General features: G+C 43.3%; 1 long non-coding RNA gene across 1 annotated transcript in view; it reads left to right on the plus strand.

Annotated features, from left to right (window-relative positions):
* LOC132405290 (uncharacterized) overlaps positions 1-24,386 on the plus strand; it is a 38,370-nt gene that overhangs the window by 9,627 nt on the left and 4,357 nt on the right. Inside the window, exon 2 of the long non-coding RNA XR_009515799.1 lies at positions 4,773-4,852. This is a non-coding gene — a long non-coding RNA (uncharacterized LOC132405290). The remainder of the gene's footprint in view (positions 1-4,772; positions 4,853-24,386) is intronic.

Raw genomic sequence — 24,386 nt, forward strand, 5'->3', positions numbered from 1 at the left:
ATTCTCCTCACTGACAGTCAACTCTGACACACCTCAAGGATGCTTGCTTAGCCAACTGCCCTATTCTCTCTACACCCACAACTATGTGACAAGGCACTGCTCAAATTCCATCGTAAATTTGCAGATGACACAATTATTGTTGGCAGAATTTCAGATGGTGATAAGGAGGCATACAGGAGTGAGGTAGATCAGCTGGTTGAGCGATATCATAACAACAACCTTATGCTCAATGTTAGTAACATCAAGCGATTGACTTTAGGAAGAGGGAACTTCGGAAGAGAAGTTGAAGGAGCACACACCAGTCCTTATCGAAGGATCAGCAGTAAAAACGGTGAGCAGTTTCAAGTACCTGGGTGTCACCATCTCTAAGGATCTATTCTGGGCCCAGCATATTGATGCAGTTACAAAGAAGGCACCACAGCAGCTATAATTCATTAGGTGTTTGAGGAGGCTGTATGTCACCAAAGACTCTCACCAATTTCTGCAGTTGCACTGTGGAGAGCTTTCTAACTGGCCGCATCACCATCTAGTCTGGAGGGGGCGACTGCATAGGATCAGAAAAAGATGCAGGAAGTTGCAAGCTCAAGCAGCTCCATCTTGGGCACTGGCCTCCCCTGCAGCAAGTACAGAATAAAAAGGCAGCATCCATCATTAAGGACCCCCATCTACCAGGAGTCCTCATCTCTTTGCTGCCATTGGGAAGCCTGAAGACTCATGCTCAATGTTTCAGAAACAGCTTCTTCCCCTTTACCATAAATTTTTTTAATAGACATTGAACCCATGTCCAGACATTACCTCACTATTTCTTTTTCTTTTTTGTTCTCCTTTTGCACTATTAATTTAATTAAATTTTCATATATATTTCTCTTATTTTTTATTAATATGCATTGCAATGTACTGCTGCTACAAAACAACAAATCTCATGACAGATGCCAGTGATATTAAACCAGTTTCTGAACACCAGAACGCTGAATTAATAGCCTTGGGTTAAAATCATCGACACTTATTGGCTGATATGCATCACACTCCATGAACATCGGGATGACTGTACCTTTAAGGCTTTCCATTGTCATGGTGATGACTGTACCTTTAAGGCTTTCCATTGTCATGGTGATGACTGTACCTTTAAGGCTTTCCATTGTCATGGTGATGACTGTACCTTTAAGGCTTTCCATTGTCATGGTGATGACTGTACCTTTAAGGCTTTCCATTGTCATGGTGCCTTCTCCTGCGGTTGCAGCAGGGACGGCAGCTGATCCTGGAATAATCTCTGCCTGTTTTGAAAATCAGTTCTTTGCCCACAAGGTTGTGGAGAGAACCCATGCATTCCTGTGATTATGATTAACTCTTTTGTTTATTTTTATTTATTTGGAAATAAAGAACAAAACAGGCCCTTCCAGCCCAACAAGCTGCTCCTCCCAGCAACCCACCTATCTAACCCGAGCCTAATCACAGGCCATTTTCAATGACCAATTAACCTACTATCGAGTACATCTTTGGAAGGTGAGAGGAAACAGGAGCACCTGGAGGAAACCCACATGGTCACGGGAGGAAAATACAACCAGCGCCAGAATTGAACTCCAAACTGCGATACCGAGCTGTTATAGCATGGTGCAAACTGCTACACTACAATGGCACTCCAACCCCTGAAAGCAGGCATTCCAGATGATCCAGTTGCTCATCAGCACTGACAACAATAATACCAGATCAGTGCAAATTAGTTAATTAATGATTCATTTATCCCTTAACCACTATGACCTCTCTTTATTTTATTTAAAGGTAAAGCACAATTACAGGCCCAAAGAGCCCATGCCATCCAATTACACCCATGTGGCCAATTAACCAGAGCACCCACTGGAAACCGGCGGGGTCACAGGGAGAATATACTGTGCAAACTCCTTACAGAAAGCCGTGGGAATTGAACCCATTTTTCTAGCACTGTAATAGCGTTACACTGACTACTACACTACCGAGCCACCACCAAAGGATGGCTAGGTAGAGAAATATCAAACACAGAGAAATATCAAATACTAAAGGACTTATCATTGAGGTAAAAGCAGTGAAGTTTAAAGGAGATTGTGGCTAAAAGGTTCATGCCTTTACTTACTTACTTACTGCCTGTTACGTCACTAGTGTTTAGGGCAGCATTGAAGGTCCTCCATCTCTGGCGGTGTTCAGGGCTTCCTTCATCGTGTCAGTAGCTTCCTGTTGGTTTTCGCTACTGTCAGTCATGCAAATTCTGGGTGGAGACTCAGGAATACTGTCACACTCAGATGTAGAAGGATTCTTCATTGCTGTTTTCATAACAGTTTTGTTTTACCAGTCAGGGTTGTTAGCACTGAGTTGAACCCCTGAACCTGGAGGACCAGTGAACCTCACCCTTTGACCTGCTTGGCAGTGGTGACCCCACCAATAAGACCAAATTATAAGGCCCTGACTCTAGCCCATATACGGGTCATTAAGGCAAACCTCCAACCCAGGACAACGCTGTGGTCGTCTTGGAGGTTAATGTCTTTATAGATTTTTCTTTTCTAAATGGTGTCACTGCAGTATGTGGAATTCAGCCTTCCATATTTGGTCAAGACAGGTCACTGTGTAAGTGATTTGTAATATTGTTGTGCCAACATAAAATTGGTTGGAACGAGAAAGCGAGAGAGCAAGCCCCGGATCACATTATTACACATTGGCTTTATTCCTTCACAGCTTGTGTTTCAACAAACTTCTTTGCAAAAATGAGATTATAAAGTGATTTTCCAGTTATTAATTCCTGCCTTCGATCGAGCTTCATGCATTCTCCTTTTGAAATATAGATGGATATTGCTCAGTGCTGTGAACAATACAGTAACACAGTTACAACACTCTACATCCCTCAGTACAATACATATTACTGCCCTGTGTCTCAGCACCCTGCACCTACTTTCAATGTCCAGGGTGTGATTACAAGAGCAAGGATGTTCTTTTGCATTTGTACAGGGCCCTGGTGAGACCACACCTGGAATATTGTGTACAGTTTTCGTCTCCAGGTTTAAGGAAGGACATTCTGGCAATTGAGGAAGCGCAGCATAGATTCACTAGGTTGATTCCTGGGATGTCAGGGCTGTCTTACGCAGAGAGATTGGAGAGATTGGGCTTGTACACGCTGGAATTGAGGAGATTGAGAGGGGATCTGATTGAAACGTTTAAGATAATTAAAGGATTTGATAGGATTGAGGCAGGAAATATGTTCCAGATGTTGGGAGAGTCCAGTACCAGAGGGCATGGATTGAGAATAAGAGGTCAGTTATTTAAAACAGAGTTGAGGAAGAGCTTCTTCTCCCAAAGAGTTGTGGAGGTGTGGAATGCACTGCCTCGGAAAACAGTGGAGGCCAATTCTCTGGATGCTTTCAAGAAGGAGCTGGATAGATATCTGATGGATAGGGGAATCAAAGGATATGGGGACAAGGCAGGGACTGGGTATTGATAGTGAATGATCAGCCATGATCTCAGAATGGCGGTGCAGACTCGAGGGGCTGAATGGTCTACTTCTGCACCTATTGTCTATTGTCTATAAACTGAAGTGATAAGGAAACAATAACAGGACGTGGGATTGGACATAAGAGAGCAACAACATAACTGTAGCTCTCAACATAAAAGAGTAATGGTTGCCAAATAGAAAATATGAAAACCTTCACTGTGAACCGGAAGAAGATCTGGTTCAATTGGATTTCCAGTACACTGAAGGAGTTTAAAACTCATTGCACAGCATTCCATTATTAGGACATAAGATCTTTAAATCACACAGTAGAGAAGGGGGTTATTTGTCCCCCAGTGTTTGTAATGAATGAGCTACTCCCTTATTATATTTTTTCCACAGCTCAAACCAAGATTATATTAAAAAAAACTTCATGTCCTCTTTTATTCCTTTGCAAGTCATCTTAAATTACATAGTTCCTCATCCTCTTGTCACTGGAAAAAGTTTATTTCTTTGTTTTTAATCTGCTCGAAACTCCATTAAATTTCCAATGCCCTACAAAGTATACCCTCACCTTCTCATGGTTGCTTCTGTTACTACCATAGCAAATCATCTTTGCACACATTCTGTCTGGACTTGGAATCATTCTTAAAACATATTTTCCAATATTTCCTTTATTTAGCGGGCTTATCCACTGACTCCATGCTGGCATAAACCTGATGCTCAAATGGTAATGGAGATCGAGCAGTTCCTATAATGTTCAAGCTCAAGTTTATTGTCATTGCGCGTAGAAATGTATATCAACCAAACAAAACAATATTCATGTAACTCACACACAAAGATAATATTACCACAAATAAATGAACAGATGATAAGGATGGTGTCTATCCACTGTATCAGATCTATCCAGGTGCTCTGTGTCCCTATTTTTGCACTGAGTGGTTTCAATTTCTTTCACAAAACTCAGTTGTAAGTTTGATTGTGGTGCAATGATTTCTTCAATTGAATGAGGGCAGAGTATAAAATGGACTCACAACAGTGAAACAATAAAAAAAATTAGTCAACCCTGATACAATAGTACTGTAAAGCTACACAAGAAATATTATCAGAGAAGTCACCATTAAATTTATATAGCCTCTGCAGAAATAATTATTGGAGCAAAATGCATAAACTATGAGCAGCGCTGACTGTCTGGCTGCACAATCGCTCCAGCACAATGGAACTATGAATTCTTGAAACATTTGCACTGGATCTTACTAGAAACATACCCTTCATTTTTTCATTTTTGGGGTCATTATCACTTTACCCTTTCGTTCTGCAGTTCTCCTCTGCCATCACTGTGCTGGGTGGTCATCGGCATGAAAATTGGAAGATAGCATCCATCTGAGGACCCCACTGCAGGTACATTACTCAGTGATCACTGTCATTGTATTGCTGATGACAGGTAAATTCAGAGGACTGAATCAGCCTCTTGTACTCCTTTGTGTTTTCTAAGGGGACATAAAAGAAAATCAGATGAGTCTGGTTGCAGGTTTGGTCCACGGGGCTGCTGGAAGTGAAGACTTTGCCTCAAGTTGTGTGGTTGAAGATTGGGTCGAATCAATGAACAGAGGGAACAGGGAAGCTTCAAAGTGGGGTGAGAATCACAGTCAGAGGATGGAAACCAGCCCTTCAGCACATGGAGCCCAAACCGACCATCAAGACCCCATTTACACTGATCCCATTTTATTCTGCTCTCATTCTGACTCCCCCTTCACCCCACCACTCACCCACATCCCGGGGCAATTAATCCAGGGCAGCTAACTGATCAGTAAGGAACTCTTTGGAGGTGGGAGAAAAATGGAACATCCAGGGGAATCCTACAGTGTCACTGGATGGTCGCGCAAACTCTACACAGACAGAGGTCAGTAGAATTTTGAGGCAACAACTGTAGTAACTAGCGCTATGCCACCCTATACTGCTGACTAGACAGGCATACATCGGTAACTGAAACTGAGGTTGTAGAAGGCTGAGTGTGTAGCAGTCATTTGGGGTTGCCAGCTGAGTTGGGAAGACCAAAGAAGACCAGATAAGTTAAAACAGAATCAGTTTTAATAAATGCTCTTCATAAAGGATTGAAAGTGGTATTCAGACATGCTCAAGTGACGCAGAGTCTTTGTACAGCGTCCGTATGCATTAGAACCAAACACACATCCACATGAATCCAGACAGCAGAGCGCACAAGAAAATGTCATACAATGCAGCTCCGTTTCTAGCTTCCAAAAACTCCCACCTGGAATCCGCTTTAAGGCTATTAGAACAAAAAACAAAAGTTTCTTCCCCCAGACAGTTAATGTGATCAACCATTCTCATCTGCCTCTCCCAACTTCCTCTGTATCTGTTACCCCTGTCACTGCACTGCATTGTACATGCATTAAACATACTTTACAATTCAGTTTACATTGTAAATACAGGCTGGCATTTATGTACTTATGCACATTTTATTCCATATCTGTACTTTAGCCACCAACTTTATATTTATATACCTGTCTAATTGTTGAACATTGCCTTTTTTGTTGCATGTTGTACCAGCACACCACAGTAAATTCCTAAATGCTGGAAAATGTGCATGGTGAATGAAGCTGATCCTTGATCCTTAATATGTATAGTGTGTCATAAGACACAACTAATTTGTTAATGTTTTTCAAGAAAGAAACAGGACCCCCTGCCAAATGAAATAGATTAAAACATGACAGAGTTGTACATTCTAGAGTGGATCATTATGCGTAACTTTTGACTGCATTGAAGGAAAAAGATTGCAGAATAAAAGCTGACTCTTCTTCACACTTATTAACTTCAATGAAAACAAAACTAGAGAGAGAAGTCATTCAGTTCATCTGTTTCTCTCTCCAAAGATGCTGTCTATATTTTTGTTTTATAATAAAAATTAATATCACTCATTTTCCATTATTCAAAGTTGAGATGGGCTTCAAATGATTGAAGTTCATACCCATATGTTAAAACTGTATTGACTCCCTGACATGTCATTTTATATCAAATCACTTTTAAGAGACACTGAGCTGGAAGTTCTGTCACACGACATAATAAGAGGATTTATGATGAGGAATATCAGGATAACTGGTATAAAGGTACATTCCATGATGGAGCTCCATGATGGGCTAGCTCCAGAGGTACACCTGCTGTGAGAACTGCAAGAATTTGCATCCCATCAAATCAGAGGACTGAGATGAAACCAACACCAGTTTCAGTGACACAATCTGCAGTGAAAACTGACAACACTGTAATCTCGCAGATTGAAGCTCTCCCTTCTTATGTCACTTTCATTGATATTACTATGGTGTCTTAAATAGTGCTTTGAGCAATTGCCAGAGAAATGTTTTCTAAAATGTGTAAATTAAATTACTTTTCTGTGCAATGAATCTGTCATGAGAATGCAAAACTTACTCTCTTCCCCACAGCTATCTCAGTCTCCTTTACAATATTCCATCCACTGTTGATTCCTTTTCACATCAGAGGCAACAGATTGCTCTCCTGAGTTTCACAGGGCTGCAGCAACATATGGCACTGATGGAGCCTCAAGAAAACATCTCCGACTCTGGTCTGATCTGTATGTAGTATAGCTATATTTCATATCAGTAGCTCTGCTACAGCAGATGAGGGATATCATTTCTGGTGAAAGAGACACTTTTTGTCACATTGGACACTCAAGGGGATGAAAATCAATTCTGGCTGTGACATAAAACGGTCAGTAGCATCTGGTCCACCCATTCACATTCTGCTTGATTATTGGTTCTATTGAGTTAAATGGAAAGGCAATTGAGAAGTGTACATCACAGTTTCTGATCCACTATCGTACATCTTGCAACCACCACCTGGTTGTGCTTCAAACCCTCAATCTCAGTTTACGGTCTCCCAGATTAAATGCAGCACTGTTTGGCAGAGAGCACATTCTGTTAAGTCCAAGTAGAGGTATAAATATTCTGTGTTCCTCAGTAAAATGTCTCATCCAGCTGGACCTAATAAACATACTAAGCACTTGAACTCAATAACAAGTGCCATAAGAGAACATCTAACTAGTTCCTTCCGGCCCGGCATCTGGTTTCCAACACAGCCACAATGGCCAATTGGTTGTATTGTACAAGCTGTCTAAACATCTATGGTGTAATTAATGGTTTAACTAATAAGAGGATGTTTCTTTCATTGATGGTATGGACTGTTTTTCTTGGCTGCTTTGGTTGTATAATCTATGCTCTAACTTTACTTCCATCAGACCGAGCAGTCAGTCAGGAGAGCATCAGACTCTCCAACTCTCCAACAATATCACAGTTGCCAAATGAGAACTTCAAAATGTTTGCTTTGTATCACTTTCAGGGCTGCTTCACTCAAGCAGGGACCTGGAGCAGGGAAACTCAGGTCAATAGTACAGTATTCACAGAAGATTCAGTAGTTTGAAGATCATAGCAAAACACTCTGATGATGCTATGGGAACTGATTTTAGTGTTCAGCCCAGAGGCCTTGAGAGCATTGAGTTCCAAAGGTTTTGTTGGTCACACATGCTGGGGTGATGATCAATGTAAAGCCCTAAACTTCTGATTTAAGATGGCACGACTGAAATGAGCAGTAACTTACTGGTGGTTCCCAAAGCAAGAACTACAACTAAATACTTTATTAATAACAAGTTCTCTCTAAAACAAAGTAATGGTAAGTGATCACCACAAACAAAGAAGAGGTGAGCGAACAAGGCGTGTGGGTTGGACTGAGGTTGAGGAGGAGTGGCTGGAGCAAGGTCAATTCATCATCAAGATGGAGTCGGAATGTGCTGGGGACTATCGGCATGTGCTGGGGAAGTCTGAGCTGGGGACTATTGGACACTGTCCACCTAAAACAAGAGCAAGGTTTGATTGATGTAAGTGCCAGGCCAGTTTGGAAAGGTCAGGTACGAGCTAGAACATGGTGGCAGGTTCCAGGCTCAGACACCTTGATAGCATTGAGTTCCAAAGGTTTTCCTGGTCACACATGCTGGAGTGATGTAAAGTCCTTAACTGCAGTGAAAGGGAGTGGAAGGGTTTCAGTTCTAGCCGAAAGAAAACCGGAAGAGGGTAGCAAATAAGATTTTTGTAACTTCTGTTTTTACAACAAAAGTTGCTACATTTTTATTCCTGTAATAAGATTTTAATTAGAAAAGCGGTGTAAATTTTGAAATAAATGGTAATATGCTGGTTGAATTAAAAATTGAGTCTCTGGGATTGATAAAGGCTGTAAAACCATTTCAAACAAATTATTCTGTCAAACATGTAAAAAACACCAGTCATAATTCCCTGCATTTTAAATAAGGAAATCACTAATGGATTTTTGTTGCTTGGCAGCTCGAACAGAAACTACACTATTAATAAACTCCAGCACCCGTGTCTTTGTGATGAAAAACATTATCTGCTTATGTATGGCTGAAATGAAACACGTTTCATAAGCCAATTCCTCAGAACTGGTTCAGAGTGTTAACTTGGCCAAGCTTTTCTCACAAAAGAAATTAGATTCTCGGGTCATAAAATGTATTGTTTATTAATCACACCAATTAGTTATTTTTCCTACAAATTAAATCTTTAATTAACATGACAAGCAAGGATAATTGACCAATTATCTAACAAGGATCACAAGTCTAAACTCTGGAATCAGTTGTCATTAACTAATTTAGCTGACCTTGTCTGTACGATGGGAAGCCTGACAAACAGAGAGGAAAGAGTTAATCATATTGCATAGGATCATTACCCAATTTCAGTGGCCCAATAACTGCTCACACATCATCTCGTTATCCAAAACAAAAATCATTAATGAGGTGATAATCATTAATTCACTCATAGTCACAAGTCATGGATATAGATTTAATTCAGTATTGGTGAATTTACTAAATGATTTGGATTTTAAGCAATCCTGAAATGATCACAAGATCTGAAAATGTTCTCAGGTTCCAGCTCCTGCAGTTCAAATAGTTCTTCAGAATATAGATACTTGCAGTTATTTTAGCAATGTGATTTGTGATATTCCAACATTAATAAAAAACTATCCAAAAAATTTAAACTATTTCTCACCATGTTTGAAAATTACCCTTACAGGCATTTCAAATGCAGTAGGTGTTAAGTGACTTAAAGTGTTTAGCAAAATACTCAAAAAATAATACAAATTGAAATTGGAACTGATTAGCCCTCTTGCTTTTGAGTCCAATTGATATTTTATAATTACTAACTGTTTCAGAGATAACAAAATATTGAGTTGAAACAGGGATATCAAGGAGCAGATAGAGAAAGGTGTAATACTAAAATCGTGATGGGAGATTTTAATTTCCAAAATATCGATTAGCATCTCCCTGGCGCAAGGGGTTTAGATGGGGTGGAGTTTGTTAGGTGTGTTCAGGAAGGTTTCTTGACACAGTACGTAGATAAGCCTACAAGAAGAGAAGCTGTACTTGAGGCTTTCCATTCCAGGACATCTCAAATGTCCTCTTTCTTTAAGGATCGTGGTTTTCCTTCTGCCGTCATCAGTGATGCCCTCACCTGCATCTCCTCCATTTCCCACACTTCGGCCCTCACCCTATCCTCCCGTCACCACAACAGGGACCGTGTACCCCTTGTCCTCACCTACCACCCCACCAGTCTCCAGATCCAGCACATTATCCTCCGCAATTTCTGTCACCTCCATCAGGACCCCACCACTAAGCACATCTTTCCCTCTCTACCCCTCTTTGCTTTCTGCAGGAATCATTCCCTCTGCAACTCCCTGGTCCACAAGTCCCTCCCCAAAAATCTCCCACCTGGTACTTATCCCTGCTAGTGTAAGTGCTACACCTGTCCCTACACCTCCTCTCTTACCACTATTCAGGGCTCCAAACAATCCTTCCAGGTGAGGCAACACTTCACTTGTGGGGTAATCTATTGCATCCGGTGCTCCTGGTGCGGCCTCCTCTACATCAGTGAGACCCAACACAGATTGGGGGACCACTTCGTCAAGCACCTCCGCTCCGTCCGCCACAACAGACAGGATCTCCTAGTTGCCATACACTTCAACTCGGCTTCACATTCCCATTCGGATATGTCCATACACGGCCTCCTCTACTGCCATGATGAAGCCAAACTCAGGTTGGAGGAGCAACACCTCATATACCGTCTGGGTAGTCTCCAGCCCCTTGGCATGAACATTGTATTCTCCAACTTCCGGTAACCACTCCCTTCCGCCATCCCAGTTTCCCTCTGTCTCCTCCTCCAGCTGCCTATCACCTCTCTCATGATTCTGCCTTCTTCTGCTACCCATAGTGCTTTCCCCTTACATTCCTTCTTCACCTCTCCTGCCTATCCCCTCCCTGCTTCCCCTTCCCACACCCCTTGATCTTTCCTCTTACTGGTTTTTCACCTGGCACCTACCACACTTCCCACCCTTCCCTCACCTTCTTAATAGGGCCCCTGCCCCTCCCTCTTTAGTCCTAACCAAGGGTCTCAGCCCAAAACGTTGACTGCTTGTTTCCATGGATGCTGCCCGATCTGCTGAGTTCCTCCAGCTTGTTGTACGTGTTGTTTTGACCCCAGCAACTGCAGTGTACTTTGTGTTTATGAGGTTGTACTTGATCTGGTATTGGGAAATGAACCTGGCCTGATGTCAGATCTCTCAGTGGGAGAGCATCTTGGAGATAATTCTATCTCCTTTAAAATAACATTGGAGAGAGATAGGAACAGACAAGTTAGAATAGTGTTTAATTGGAGTAAGGGAATTATGAGGCTATCAGGCAGGAAATTGGAAGCTTAAATTGGAAACAGATGTTCTCAGGGAAAAATACGGAAGAAATGATTAGGTATGTATAGGTCTGTTTAAGTATGTTCCAATGAGACGGGGAAGTTATGGTAGGGTACAGGACCCGTGGTGTACAAAGGCTGCAATATATCTAGTCAAGAAGAAAAGAAAATCTTACAAAAGGTACAGAGAGCTAGGTAATGTTAAAGATCTAGAAGATTATAAGGCTACTAGGAAAGAGCTTAAGAAAGAAATTAGGAGAGCCAGAAGGAGCCATGAGAAGGCCTTGGCTGGCAGAATTAAGGAAAACCCCAACGCATTCTACAAGTATGTGAAGACCGAGAAGATAAGATGTGAGAGAATAGGACCTATCAAGTGTGACAGTAGGGAAGTGTGTATGGAACCAGAGGAAATAGCAGAGGTAGTTAATGAATACTTTACTTCAGTATTCACTATGGAAAAGGATTTTAGTGATTGTTGTGATGACTTGCAGCAGACTGAAAAGCTTGAGCATGTAGATTTTAATAAAAAGGATATGCTGGAGCTTTTGGAAAGCATCAAGTTGGATAAGTCGCCAGGACTGGATGAAATGTACCTCAGGCTACTGTGGGAGGTGAGGGAGGAGATTGCTGAGCCTCTGGCAATGATCTTTGGATCATCAATGGGGACAGGGGAGGTTCCAGAGGACTGGAGGGTGCAGATGTTGTTCCCTTATTCAAGAAAGGGAGTAGAGATAGCCCAGGAAATTATAGACCAATGAGTCTTACTTTAGTGGTTTGTAAGTTTATGGAGAAGATCCTGAGAGGCAGGATTTATGAACATTTGGAGAGGTATAATATGATTAGGAATAGTCAGCATGGCTTTGTCAAGGGCAGGTCCTGCCTTATGAGCCTGATTGAATTTTTTGAGGATGTGACTAAACCCATTGATGAAGGAAGAGCAGTAGATGTAGTGTATATGGATTTCAGCAAGGCATTTGATAAAGTACCCCATGCAAGGCCTATTGAGAAAGTAAGGAAGCATGGGATCCAAGGGGGGCATTGCTTTGTGGATCCAGAACTGGCTTTCCCACGGAAGACAAAGAGTCGTTGTAAACAGGTCATATTCTGCATGGAGGTCGGTCACCAGTGGAGTGCCTTAGGGATCTGTTCTGGGACCCTTACTGTTCGTGATTTTTATAAATGACCTGAATGAGGAAGTGGAGGGATGAGTTAGTAAGTTTTCTGATGATACAAAGGTTGGAGGTATTGTGGATAGTGTGGAGGGCTGTCAGAGGTTACAGTGGGATGCAAAACCGGGCTGAGAAATGGCAGATGGAGTTCAACCCAAATAAGTGTGAAGTGGTTCATTTTGGTAGGTCAAATATGATGGCAGAATATAGCATTAATGGTAAGACTCTTGGCAGTGTGGATGATCAGAGGGATCTTGGGTTTCGAGTCCATAGGACGCTCAAAGCAGCTGTGCAGGTTGACTCTGTGGTTAAGAAGGCACATGGTGTATTGGCCTTCATCAATCATGGAATTAAATTTAGGAGTTGAGAGGTAATGTTGCAATTATATAGGACCCTGGTCAGTCCCCACTTGGAGTACTGTGCTCAGTTCTGGTCACCTCACTACAGGAAGGATGTGGAAACCATAGAAAGGGTGTAGAGGAGATTTACAAGAATGTTGCCTCGATTGGGGAGCATGCCTTATGAGAATAGGTTGAGTGAACTCGGCCTTTTCTCCTTGGAGCGAAGGAGGATGAGAGGTGAACTGATAGAGGTGTACAAAATGATGAGAGGCATTGATCGTGTGGATAGTCAGAGGCTTTTTCCCAGAGCCGAAATGGATGCCAAGTCAAGTCAAGTCATTTCGACCATAACTGCTGGTACGGTGCATAGTAAAAATGAGACAATGTTTTTCAGGACCATGGTTTACATGACACAGTACAAAAAACTAGATTGAACTACATAATAAAAAAAACACAGAGAAAGCTACACTAGACTACAGACCTACACTGCACAAAAACAGTGCAGGCATTACAATAAATAATAAACAGGACAGTAGGGCAAGGTGTCAGTCCAGGCTTCGGGTATTGAGGAGTCTGATAGCTTGGGGGAAGAAACTGTTATATAGTCTGGTCATGAGAGCCCAAATGCTTTGGAGCCTTTTCCCAGATGGCAGGAGGGAGAAGAGATTGTATGAGGGGTGCATGGGGTCCTTCATAATGCTGTTTCCTTTGTGGATGCAGCGTGTAGTGTAAATGTCTGTGATGGCGGGAAGAGAGACCCTGATGATCTTCTCAGCTGACCTCACTATCTGCTGCAGGGTCTTGCGATCTGAGATGGTGCAATTTCCGAACCAGGCAGTGATGCAGCTGCTTAGGATGCTCTCAATACAACCCCTGTAGAATATGATGAGGATGGGGGGTGGGAGATGGACTTTCCTCAGCCTTCACAAAAAGTAGAGATGCTGTTGGTCTTTCTTTGCTATGGAGCTGGTGTTGAGGGACCAGGTGAGATTCTCCGTCAGGTGAACACCAAGAAATTTGGTGCTCTTAACAATCTCTACCGAGGAGCCATCAATATTCAGCGGGGAGTATTTACTCCGTGCTGTCCTGAAGTCAACAACCATCTCTTTTGTTTTGTTTACATTAAGAGACAGGTTGTTGGCTCTGCACCAGTCCATTAGCCGCTGCACCTCCTCTCTGTAAGCTGACTCGTCATTCTTGCTGATGAGATGCACCACGGTCATGTCATTGGCAAACTTGATGATGTGGTTCAAGCTGTGTGTTGCAGCACAGTCATGGGTCAGCAGAGTGAACAGCAGTGGACTGAGCACAGAGCCCTGGGGGGACCCGTGCTCAATGTGATGGTTTTGGAGAAACTGCTCCCAACCCAGACTGACTGAGGTCTCCCAGTCAGGAAGTCTAGGATCCAGTTGGAGAGGGAGGTGTTCAGGCCCAATAGGCTCAGCTTTCCGATCAGTTTCTGAGGGATGATTGTGTTGAATGCTGAACTAAAGTCTATGAACAGCATCCGAATGTATGTGTCTTTTTTGTCCGGGTGGGTTAGGGCCAGGTGGAGGGTGGTGGCAATGGCGTCATCTGTTGAGCGGTTGGGACAGTACGCAAACTGCAGGGGGTCCAGTGAGGGGGGCAGCAGTGTCTTGATATGCCTCTTGACGAGCCTCTCAAAACACTTCATGATGATGGATGTAGGTGCAATGGGACGGTAGTCACTTAGGCAGGACAGTGAATACTTCTTCGGCACAGGGACGATGGTGGTGGCCTTGAAGCACATTGGAATGGTGGCGCTGCTCAGGGAGATGTTGAAGATGTCAGTGAGAACATCTGCTAGCTGGTCTGCACATCCTCTGAGCACTCTACCAGGGATGTTGTCTGGTCCAGCAGCCTTCCGTGGCTTGACCCTGAACAGGGTTCTTCTCACATCAGTCACGGTGAGACATAGCACCTGGTCATTTGTAGGAGGAGGTGGACTTCCTCGCCGCCACGTCATTTTCCACCTCAAACCGGGTGTAGAAGTTATTCAGCGCATTTGGGAGGGAGACATCACCTGCACAGTTGGGTGATGTTGTCTTATAATTGGTGAGGTCCTGGATTCCCTTCCACATGGGCCGCGTGTCGCCGCTGTCCTGGAAGTGGCCGTGGATTCATTGGACGTGTGCATGCTTTGCCCCTCTGATGACCCGGGGACAGTCCCTTGCTGTTGTTAGGGCTGCCTTGTCGCCTGATCTGAAGGTGGAGTCTTGGGTCCTCAGCAGCGCACGCACGTCCGTGGTCATCCATGGCTTCTGGTTGGTACGTATAGTGATGGTCTTGGACAGAGTAACATCACCAATGCACTTGCTGATGTAGCTGGTCACTGATGCTGTGTACTCCTCTAAGTTGGTAGAGTCGCCATCGGTTGCAGCCTCCCTGAACATGTGCAGTCAATGTGCTCAAAACAGTCTTGAAGAGCAGAGATGGCTCCTGCTGGCCAGGTTTTCACCTACTTCTGAACTGGTCTGGAGCGCCTGACGAGCGGTCTGTCTGCTGGGATTAGCATAACAGCGATGTGGTCTGAGTATCCGAGGTGGGGGCAGGGCTCTGCCCGGTACACGTCGGGGATATTTGTGTAAACCAGGTCCAATGCGTTCTTTCCCCTTGTTGCAAAGTCCACATACTGATGGAACTTGGGGAGCACTGACTTAAGGTTCACGTGGTTAAAATCACCGGTGACAATAAACAGTCCATCAGTGTGTGCGTTCTGCAGTTCGCTAATAGCCCCGTACAGTTCACAGAGCGCCTCCTTAGCATTAGCACTGGGGGGAATGTAGACACCGAATATAATGAATTCCTGTGGCAAATAAAATGGTCTGCATTGAACTGCCACAAACTCCATTAACAATGAGCAGTGTCTGGAAACCAGCACAGAGTTCTTACAGTGTCCTGACGAAGGGTCTCGGCCCAAAACATCGACAACGCTTCTCCCTATAGACGCTGCCTGGCCTGTTGAGTTCCACTAGCATTTTGTGTGTGTTGTTGTCAGAGTTCTTACACCATTCCGTGTTGATGTAAACACAGACACAGCCATCGCAAGCCTTACTGGAGACAGCTGCATCTCTGTCTGAACAAAACAAAGCTAGCCCATCAAGCTGGATGGCAGCGTCCGAAATCCCATTAGTGAGGATACAGGTTTAAGGTGCTGGGGGGTAGATGCAGAGGAGATGTCAGAGGTTAAGTTTTTTACTCAGAGAGTGGTGAGTGCGTGGAATGGGCTGCCGGAGACGGTGGTGGAGGCGGATACAATGGGGTCTTTTAAGAGGCTTTTAGATAGGTACATGGAGCTTAGAAAAATAGAGGGCTATAGGTAAGCCTGGTAATTTCTGAGGTAGGGACATGTTCGGCACAACTTTGTGGGCCAAAGGGCCTGTATTGTGCTGTAGGTTTTCTATGTAACTGTTTGATAAACAACAGACTGACCTTGATCAATAACTGAGTTGCTGAATCAACAGGCTCACTACTTGCTGATTGGTTTCATCCAAATATTGCTTTTCTTTTGTGCTTTTAATGATTCAGCATTCAAAAAATACCCAATGGCCCATTGAATCTGTGGTATCTCTTCAGATGATCCATTCTTTCCATTGCTGATAACAAGAAATGGGTTCAGAACTGATATGTTTCTCACACACTATCTACATTTACTTTCCACTGAAGTTAAAGTAGCACATGCAAACACATCACTTTTCCAGCAGGTGGGTTAATGTTGAAAGTGTTGTCTTGTTGGTCTTTACAGTTGTATCTTCCTACCACGTTGCATGGCGACTGAACTTGGTGTGGGTTTGCATGAATGTTGGAGGAAACTGAACAGAAAAGTTAGGAGGAAATCTCATTGCAGAAGTTACACTTTTGATGCCTAGGCAACACACACAAGATGTGGGTTTCCAGCACCTGCAGATTCCTTCTGCTTTTGAGACCCAAGATTTATTACTGATATACTTGAAGGGAAGGTCTCATGATAAAATTGCATGAAATTTGAGGTCCTCATTCCCCAGAAACAGAAAATTAATCAAGAAATTCGGACTATATAGTCAAATCCACTGTGCATATTTATCTACTCTTGTATACTCTTAAGTATTTCCCCTCTTGAAAGGTTCAGAATGATAGTGGAATTGTTCTAAATAGTTAATGTACCATAGTTTGGATGAGTAAACCCCATTAACCTACATTTATCACTTCATAATGACTCTGCATATTGAAATTGCTGCTTTGTGATGTATGATTTCTTTCCCAAGTAAGTTTCTGTTGCATTTCATGCAGCAGGTTCAAAATTCATTACAACCTGTTAATATAACTCATTATACATTCTCCCTTAGGAACGATCATTGATTTTCACTTAATAAGTAGAAATTATAGACTAGATATTTCAACCCTTTGCACCTATTGCTTTGGCAAGAACTAGGTGAGAGTGAAATGTAGAACTTGCCTGGAGACAATTGCTGTAAAAAGGAGCAAAAAGACCGAACTGCTGGAAGAACTCAACAGATCAGTCAGCATCTGTGGAGGCAAAGGGATGATCAATGTTTCAGGTTATGACTCTCCATCAGATATAGAACTTGCCTGATTTATCAGATGCAGAGTTTCCCTTTATTGGATTGTAGGGTTTCCTTTTAAACAGCACCAAATACAATTGAAATCCGAGCCTTTGGCCAAGGCATACTTCAGCACACAAAATGCTGGAGGAACTGTGTAGGTTAGGCAGCATCCCTGCCAGGAAATGAACTCCAAATGTCGGCAGTTCAAATACATGGATGCTGCCTGAGCTGCCAAGATCCTCCAGCATCTGCTGAACCTCTTGCATTTACAGTGCTGTATGACTCCAAGTACTCCTATAATCTGCAAGATGAGAGTGGTATTTAACAACAAAGTGCCACTTCAGATAGTGCTGGACTCTCAGAGTTGCAATAAGTAACAGCTTAACTCCAGAACTTCCACGTGAACTGAATTACAAACATAAATATTCTCCTCTTTAGATAGGAAGTTAGTCAGTATTATTACCAAAATTGATCTTTGTGCAGGAAAAGGTGAGTAATGTAGCAGAGTAAAGAGAGTTCAAAGCATAGTTGCCCTCCAGATGAGAACATTAAATGTATCAGAATCAGGATCAGGTTTATGTCATGAAATCTGTCATTTTGTGGTCGTAATACGTTACAATACATAATAAAAAAACTGAATTACACAATTTTAAAGTGATGAATAAAGGATAAAGAAAGGATCTATGCAGGAGAAAAAAAACCTTTGCACAGTGTATGTTGTTGTTCTGATATTCTCTGCCTGTGCATCTGGTAGAAACAAGGAAATTGGCAATCTCTGAGAAAGAGTAATTAGCTAAAGCATGAGGGGCAAATGAGGAATGGACCTGAGGACATTACTCTACAGATTCAGTACAGACTTCATGGGAAGAATGGAATATAACATTATTTAATTTGCTTAACAGCCTGACATCTTAGCTGACAAATAATTGCTTTTTTTCTCTGTATGGCAGGGGTGTCAAACTCATTTTAGGTCATGGGCCGGATTGAGAAAAATGCAACTTCATGCGGGCCGGATCAGTTGTGCACACGCGTGCTCCCACAGCTTTCGTTGTCTTCATTTTTTCAACCTGCTCTCATGTGTCTCAGTCTCTGCTATATCTAAAATTGTTTCACTTTATGAATTTCGTTTTTTATGAAGCAGATTGCCTAGCAAGCATTCTTATTATGATTGGTGTTAACTTACAGATGTAGATTATAAGAAAGTAGACAATGAGAAAGAAACAATGCTATTTTGGCTAAGATTGTTTTGGGAACCATACCTTTTCCATTAATAAAGCGTTCGAAATCAAGCATTAGCAAACACAAATGTAGACCTAACGCAGGGGTGCCAAACTCAAATACACAGTGGGCCAAAATTTAAAAATCAGTACAAGTCGAGGGCCGGACTGGTTCAGCGTTTATTGCAAAACTTATTGAAATGAATTTATTACACATACTAACCTGGAACTAACAAAGCTTAGGTTATTGCCTACAAAAACAACACTGAACATTAAATAAATAAAAAATCAGTTGCATTTATCTCTTATGGCTTTATCTGCAGCTTTTCCAGAGTAATTTCTAATGAAAACATTTTTCCACAGGCCAACACTCTGTGATTCACACTAGACTAAGCCAGATACTTGGCATCTCATCTTGGATGCAAGTTCATCAATGTTTGGAGTCAGGCTCTGAGCTGAGGAAATCCTCAGAATTGAGTGAAGGTGTTCATCAGAAAGACGACTCCTGTGTGATGTTTTGTTTATCTTCATCAAAGAGAACAGTTGTTCACACAGATATGTGCTGCCAAACATAGAGAGCATTTGAGCAGCTTGGGGACGCAGCTGGGGCATTGTGTCGGGAATGAAACGTAGAAACTGTGCAGCGCCCACCAAGTCATACTTTGCCTTGAGTGTGTCACTACATTGGAGTTCAATCAGCTCCATTTGTATGTTGGTTGGTGCGCTTTCCACATCAGCTGCAAATGGATTACTGAGCAGTTCAAACCTGCATTTTGGGCTTCAAGGTCGGCAAATCGCTGTGTGAAGTCGGCACCAAGTATGCTAAGTTTTTCAGCAAACTTTGCACGTGGGAACACTGCGGTAGAAACCTGCTCTTTCATAGTTTGGCAACACGGAAAATGGCTCAAGTTTTCTTGCTGCATCTGCGTCTCCCACAGGCGCAGCTTGGTTTTAAAAGCCCTCACTGCAGCGTACATGTCTGTGATCACACGACCCCGCCCCTGAAGCTGCAGGTTGAGTGCATTGAGATGGCTCGTGATGTCACACAGAAATGCCATTTCACAAAGCAACTTTTTATCCCAGAGCTCTGTTGTGTCTTTCCCTTTGCTTTCCATGAACTGACAGATCTCATCACGCAACTTGAAAAATCTTTTCCTTGGCTTAACCATCGCACTTCTGTGTGATAGGGCAAATCATTATATTCTGAACCCAACTCCTCCAGAAACGACTTGAACTCGCGGTGATTTAAACCTTTGGCTCTTATGAAGTTAACTGCTCGTGTTATGGTGCTCATTATATGTTCCATTTTCAAGGCTTTGCCACACAACGATTCCTGGTGTATGATGCAGTGATAAGCTGTCAGCTCACCTGCGCCGTTTTCCTCCCGCATCTCCTCCCGGATCCTGCCCACCAACCCACTCTTTTGACCGCACATCGCAGGCTTCTGTTTCTTGTCCAGATGCTTGTATTTGTCGTGGTGTTTCGTTTCATAGTGTTGCCTTACGTTATATTCTTCAATTACAGCCACACTGTCTCCGCACACAAGACAAACAGGTTTGCCCTTTATATCTGCAAACATATACTCTGCCTCCCACCTGCCTTGAAAACCCCTGTTTTCAAAGTCCACCTTTCATTCAGCCATTTTTGGGGTGAGGGGTAGCTGAAAGTTGACCACACGTGACTAGCGCCATAAGGATGCTGATGAGAGAGTCAGGCAAGCGCGAGCAATGCACTGGCAGTGCATTGTGGGATTTGTAGTATTAGTGGTGCATGCAATATACCGGCGGGCCAGCGCTAATAGAAAAAGAATTTATTCATTAATGATATTCAGGAAATAAACCAGGGAAACCGAATAAACACTAAAAACCCTGAAAACCTGGTACCTGAATAAACTCAGCATTAGCCATATCATACGCCATAGGCACTTCGATTACTGGGGCCAGCTTTAATAGTAATTGGATATTATCTCGTGGGCCAAAGATAATTCCACCGCGGGCCGGATTTGGCCCGCGGGCCTTGAGTTTGACATATATGCTGTATGGTGATATCTATCTTTGCACTGGAAATTTCAACTGTGTCATGGGGTGGCAGAAGCCAAGGTGATCTTGCATCAGACCAAACTATGTACAAACAACAGACACAAGACACAATATTGTCATTATAAAATCTGTTATACAAGGAAAGGAGTGGATGGAGAGAGCAAGAGGGAGAGACCCACACATCTGGACCACATTCTTACACACTAATGTTATTCCTTTGCAGATTTAATTTCAATGGTTTTCTAATACAATTATCCAGTTTTTAATTTACCTTTTTCACATGTATTCTCCTTTAGAAAGTGCAGATGAATATTGTTCTGTGCTATTTTGATAACACAGTTACCTTTGCTAGTACAATCTACGGTACATTAGGAATGTATTCCACAGCACAGGATCTCTGCTGCTGTCTATTTGCTTTCGACATGCAGCGTACGATTAAACTAAGATGATAAGGAAACAATACCTTGACATGGGAAAGAATATACTGTAGCAATATCACAACAGTAGCTTTCAGCAGAAAAGAGCCACTGTTTTCAAATAGAAAATAAATAGATCTTCATTGAAAGCAATTTGAAGGTGAGGAAAAGATCTGGTTGAAATGGATTTCCACTGCACTAAAAGATTATTATCTCTGTTTTGAAAGTCATTGCAGAATATTCCATTATTCAGCTTTGGGGTCCTTGAAATACAGCCGCTTGGTTCATAATGATGATGCCAGCTTATTGATTGATTTAGAGACACAAAAATCTGCGGGATGCTGGAACGCGGAGCAACATACTATGTGTTTCAGCAGGTCAGACGGCATCTATAGGGAGGAATTGACCATTGATGTTTCAGGTGGAGATCCTTCACACGGATTTGAGGGTCAGACTTAACAACATATTACACGGACTTTAATTTATCTTCACTGTCTTTTCATCACCATCGTAGATTACCCAGCCTCACCTTGTCAGAGGTATTCCCTTTGTACTATGCATCCCCACACCCCCTCCTGATCTTCTCTGCCACCTAAACTAACTTGTTTTCCTCTACCACTTCTGAAAGGTTCCCACACCTGAAAGATTAACTGTTTCCCTCTTCATACATACTGTATTTACAATATTTCCTGTTTTTAATTTGATTTTTATTGACTATGGAAGTTGAATTATGTCGGTTATTCTACATAACATTCCAGTAATTTACCTCGACACCTCATCCACCCTTGCATCATGGCATTACCCTGAACTTCCCTTTTTATTAAACAGCCTTATTGACCTTGCTCTGCCTCAGGTAACTGATCCATTTTATTCATACAGCCTCAGATATTGTTTCCTTCCCCATATTACGATGTGAACAGGCTGCCTGAAAAGAAATGGAATTTGGGTTATCCCTTTAACACTACACAGGTTTCATCCTTGGTCAATACGGCTCAAGTCTACTCTTGCAGAGAAGTCATGGCTGGATTCACAGTGACAGGGAGTCCAATGCAAATGGTAGGGCAGGGTAGGAAAGGGTTGATGTCAGCTTGCCTGTATTGGAGAGAATCAGCATTAAGGAGAGGTTGGACAAGCCTGAACTGTTTTCTCTGAAGCACTGGTTATCACAGATGGAGTGTATTGATTTTTCCCAAGATGGAAAAGTCAAATACTACTGGACCTAGGTTTAAGGTGAGAGGGGAATGTTTAAATTGATTTACATGACAGGATCTTTTGCACGAAGAGTGAAAACAGGTATGATAGCAATGTTTGTGACATTCAGACAAATAAAGTAGGCAGGGAGGAGTGATATAGATCATATGCATGCAGTTTAAATTAGTTGGCTCAGACATTCTGAGTTAAAAAGACTATTTCCATGCACTACCTTCTGCCATCAAGGATGCATTCAGAGTCAGGGTGGGAAATCAGGCCCTTCAGCCCACTAACTTCATGCTGACCATCAAGTTCCATTTACACTATTTCTAGCCCTACCCCTTGCCATTCTGCCCGTAGTAAACCAGCTTCACCCCACCTCACCACCCCCAGATTCCACTGGTCACTCTCACATGCTAAGAGCCATTTACCTGTCAACTCCCTATCTGTGACGTGGGAGGAAACCAGAGAACGTGCAGGACAGGGAGAAAGTGCAAACTCCACACAGACAGTGTGAAGCAGAGACTCTACCGATGGTGCAGTGCTGTCCAGCTTGTTACGAGTCCTCCAGGCCTCTGCGCTGTGTCATAGAGCAGTGGACTTCTGGGTGTCTCGAACATTTGTATTTACTAATTGTTGTCTTAAAAAGAGCTGTTAAGTCCTTGGGTATTCTGTTTCATCTTATCAAGTTAACTGTGACTGGCACGAGTTTCTCTTATTATTTAATTCAGACTGGATTAGTGTACATTGCGGGACCTTGTATTGAGAATGATTTGTCTCGTGGTGTTGCTCGGTTGTGCCATCAATGCTCTGTTGGTGTTCTATGTCTAACTTCTTGTTCCCTTCTCTACATGGGAGTCTGCCAATCCTCTGCACCTGGGTTCAGCCAATGTCAGCACTCACTGTGACAGAGTCAGCTGTTCCTCTGCACCTGGGTTCAGCTGTTACCAGTGCTCACTATGACAGAGGCTGTCATTCCTTCACACCTGGGTTCAGCTGTTACCAGTGCTCACTATGACAGAGGCTGTCGTTCCTTCACACCTGGGTTCAGCTGTTACCAGTGCTCACTATGACAGATGCTGTCGTTCCTTCACACCTGGGTTCAGTTCTTACCAGTGTTCAGTGTGACAGAGTCGGCCGTTCCTCCGCACCTGGGTTCAGCTGTTACCAGTGTTCACTGTGACAAAGGCTGTCGTTCCTTCACACCTGGGTTCAGCTGTTACCAGTGTTCACTGTGACAGAGTCGGCCATTCCTCCGCACCTGGGTTCAGCTGTATCCAGTGTTCACTGTGACAGAGTCGGCCGTTCCTCCGCACCTGGGTTCAGCTGTTAACAGTGTTCACTGTGACAGAGTCAGCTGTTCCTCTGCACCTGGGTTCAGTTGTTACCAGTGTTCACTGTGACAGAGGCTGTCGTTCCTTCACACCTGGGTTCAGCTGTTACCAGTGCTCACTATGACAGAGGCTGTCGTTCCTTCACACCTGGGTTCAGCTGTTACCAGTGCTCACTATGACAGAGGCTGTCGTTCCTTCACACCTGGGTTCAGCTGTTACCAGTGCTCACTATGACAGATGCTGTCGTTCCTTCACACCTGGGTTCAGCTGTTACCAGTGTTCACTGTGTCAGAGGCTGTCATTCCTTCACACCTGGGTTCAGCTGTTACCAGTGCTCACTATGACAGAGGCTGTCGTTCCTTCACACCTGGGTTCAGCTGTTACCAGTGCTCACTATGACAGAGGCTGTCGTTACTTCACACCTGGGTTCAGCTGTTACCAGTGTTCACTGTGACAGAGTCGGCCATTCCTCCGCACCTGGGTTCAGCTGTATCCAGTGTTCACTGTGACAGAGTCGGCCGTTCCTCCGCACCTGGGTTCAGTTGTTACCAGTGTTCACTGTAACAGAGTCGGCCGTTCCTCCGCACCTGGGTTCAGTTCTTACCAGTGTTCACTGTGACAGAGTCGGCCGTTCCTCCGCACCTGGGTTCAGCTGTTGCCAGTGTTCACTGTGACAGAGTCGGCCGTTCCTCTGCACCTGGGTTCAGCCGTTACCAGTGTTCACTGTGACAGAGGCTGTCGTTCCTTCACACCTGGGTTCAGCTGTTACCAGTGCTCACTATGACAGATGCTGTCGTTCCTTCACACCTGGGTTCAGCTGTTACCAGTGTTCACTGTAACAGAGTCGGCCGTTCTTCCGCACCTGGGTTCAGTTCTTATCAGTGT

Source organism: Hypanus sabinus, chromosome 2 (assembly GCF_030144855.1).
Source record: "Hypanus sabinus isolate sHypSab1 chromosome 2, sHypSab1.hap1, whole genome shotgun sequence".
In the NCBI taxonomy this organism is placed as follows: Eukaryota; Metazoa; Chordata; class Chondrichthyes; order Myliobatiformes; family Dasyatidae; genus Hypanus; species Hypanus sabinus.